Here is a 3,495-nt window from a genome sequence, read left to right as displayed (position 1 = left end):
TGTTTTGGGCGTTCAACTCCAGATCATGACGTTTTTCTGGCGTTTAACTCCAGACAGCAGCATGTACTTGGCGTTCAACGCCAAGTTATGTCATCAATTTCTGAATAAAGTATGAACGATTATATATTGCTGGAAAGCTCTGGATGTCTACTTTCCAACGCCGTTGAGAGCGCGCCAATTGGAGTTCTGTAGCTCCAGAAAATTCATTTCGAGTGCATGGAGGTCAGATTCCAACAGCATCAGCAGTCCTTTTGTCCGCCTTTTTCAAAGTTTTGCTCAAGTCCCTCAATTTCAGCCAGAAATTACCTGAAATCACAGAAAAACACACAAACTCATAGTAAAGTCCAGAAATGTGAATTTAACATAAAAACTAATGAAAACATCCCTAAAAGTAGCTTAAACTTACTAAAAACTACCTAAAAACAATGCCAAAAAACGTATAAATTATCCGCTCATCATAACCCATATTCAAGTGGAAACATAAAGATAAAAGCTAAGAATTTTACCCACTTGAAGTTTGTATTGGGTGGTTACGGCCTTGGGATGAGTGTTTCCAGTGGTTCTGCAAGCTCTACTCCCTTGTGGTCTTCAGTGAATTCCTCCACTTCTTTGCAAATTTCTTCAATTTCAACCATGTCTGGATCAAAGTCTTCGATATCTTCCTCATCACTTGAGTCATAATTGGGGGTTGAGAGAAGTCTACCTCTGTATCATCTTCGTATTCGCTTGGGGAAGATTCTTCTATCTCAAAGGATTCGCTTGCGGATGCAAGTTCAGTACCAAGAGAACTTGACTCATGATTATCATCATCAAGGAAACTTGCATTTTGGGTTATTCCATCCAGTTCTTCATAGGATACCTGCTTCGGGAGTTGTGCACTGTCCTCCTTAGCATCGACTGTAACATCCTTGACGGAATTCTCCACAACTCTGGATTCCCGTGGAGGTTTGGCATCTCCTAAATCTTCAACCAACTCTTCTTCTTCTACAATGACAGCTTCCTCTACTTGTTCTAGTACGAAGTTATGCTCTATACTGTCCACTGGAGTTTCTAGTGTCTCCTTCATGCTACGTTCTTCATTAGATTCTCCACATGAAGCCATGGGAGTTTGTTGAGTGTCCGAACGTCTGGAAGATAATTGATTTATTGCTTGCTCCAGTTGATGAAAGGTTGCATGAAATTGATCTACTGATTCTTCGAAGCAAACCTATGATTCTTGGCTTGATGGATATGGACATGGTGCATAGGGGAGTGGTAGTTCTTGGGAGTAATTGGATTGGCGTTGGGGTGGATAAGGATCATACGGTGGCGAATGGCGAAAAGAAGCTTGTGAGTGTGGTGGTTCAAAGCTATGTTGAGAGGATGGTCTCTGAGCATAGGGTGGGGCTTGTTGGTAGCTACAAGGGGATCCACCATATCTATCAGCTTGGTATGCATTGTAGAATGGTCCTTGTACATGATATCTAGGAAGATGTTGTTGCCTAAAGAGTTGATCATATCCTCTTGGCTCCATCCATCTTTGATTGCTTAGACCTTGATGCATAGTCCTGTTATAGCTTCCATTCCTTTCAACAAAAGTAGAACCAAACTCAAAGCGGGAGGGGTGAGAACTCATAGTAGCTATTAGAAATATGAAGGGAAAACAAAAACAAATAAACAAGTAAAAGAAAAATATTTACAATAACCAATAATAAAGCACATGTTTGCAATTTCCCGGCAACGGCGCCATTTTGAAGAATGAAACTCTCGCATGATCTAGAATTTTCACAAATAAATTCCCGTTGTAAGTATAACTTCTAGACCGACAAGAATCCCTTTCTTATAAACGTTTGGTTGTCATGAGTAACAAAATCCAATAAAAATAATTAACCGAAGTACTCAAACCTCGGGTCGTCTTCTCAAGGAATTGCAGGGAAGTATGATTTATTATTGGTTATGAAAAATAGTATTTTTGGGTTTAAAAAGGTTTTGAACAAGAGAAATAAATTAATAACTAGAAAATATCTTGGCAAGGTATGAGAATTAGAATTCCTATCCTAGTTATCCTTATCAGGTGTGTTGAAATTGGGTTTTAATCCTGCTTAGTTATCCCTCATTAAACAAAGGAAAGTCAAGTAGACTAATTAAATTGATCCTCAAGTCCTAGTCAACTTTTAGAGCGATCTAAATCAATTAGCAATTGCCAATTCTAACTACTGCTGAGTTTGATAACTCAAGTGTTACCAATTAATTAACCAAAGCCAAAAGAAAAAAATAAATCATAAACAGAGCAAAACAATCATGAGTCTAAAATACCTCAAATTATATTAACTAAGAAAATCCTAACATGAATGGTTCATAGGCCAATTGGGCAACATCAATCAAATACACATAAAAGCATCAGAGTAAATAAAAATAGAAGAGAAACATAAATTATTGAACCTGGTATGAAGAAACAATCCTAATGACTAAAAGAAATCCTAAATCCTAAGAGAGAGGAGAGAACCTCTCTCTAAAAGCTACATCTAAATCCTAAAACTATGTATGAATGTATGTTGTGATGATCTCCATGAATGGGTGGATTCTCCCAATTTATAGCCTTTAATCTATGTTCTCTAGGGTTGGATCTGGACCAAAAAAATGTCCAAAAGTCGCTGGGGCTAATTTCTGCAAATTCTCCAAAGCGCGCACGTCACGCGTCCGCGTGGGTCACGCGGTCGCATCATCTGGAGTTTTGCTCTTCCACAAGGTCGCGTCAGTCATGCGTCTGCGTCAGTTGTGTTCCGCGAGTCACGCGTTCGCGTCATCTATGCGCTCGCGTCGATGCTCTTTGCGCTTAAGCACGCGTCCGCGTCGTCCACGCATTCACGTCGCTGCCAGTTTCTTCAAAAACTCCATTTTGTACTTTCCTTCCAATTTTGTTTGTTTTCTTTCCATCCTTTAAGTTATTCTTGCTCTATAAAACCTGAAAGTACTCAACACACAAATCACGGCATCAAATGGTAATAAAGGATAATTAAATTTTAATATTTTTAAAGCATAGGAAACATGTTTTCTTATATGTCATATCATAAGGAAGAAATTGTAAAATCATGCAAATTCATATGAATAAGTAGGTGAAGAGCTGATAAAATCATTCTTAAAGCACAAGATATATCATAAAATAGTGATTTATCAAACCGCTAATGGATTGGACCGAGGCCAAGTTAGGTCCAAGCTCAACATATAAAAGGAAGTTATGAAGCCATTTGGACTCATTTTTCAAAAAAGAAAGAGTGAGGGACGGTGAGAAGAGAGAAGAGGAGGGAATTGGGATTTTACTATTCACCTCCACCTTCTAGAAGCCATAACTTGAGCTACGGAACTTCGATTGACGAGCCGTTTATAGCCACGCAAAGCTCTTCAATTCTATTTAGATTTTGTGGTGAGTATTCCTTTGTACTATGCCCAGTTTTTGTTTTCCCCTTTGAACTTGAAAATGGCTTTGGATTTTTTAGTTTCCTTGTGTTTTGGTTG

This window comes from Arachis duranensis, chromosome 2, assembly GCF_000817695.3.
Source record: "Arachis duranensis cultivar V14167 chromosome 2, aradu.V14167.gnm2.J7QH, whole genome shotgun sequence".
Classification (NCBI taxonomy): Eukaryota; Viridiplantae; Streptophyta; class Magnoliopsida; order Fabales; family Fabaceae; genus Arachis; species Arachis duranensis.
This window is presented reverse-complemented; position numbering follows the sequence as displayed.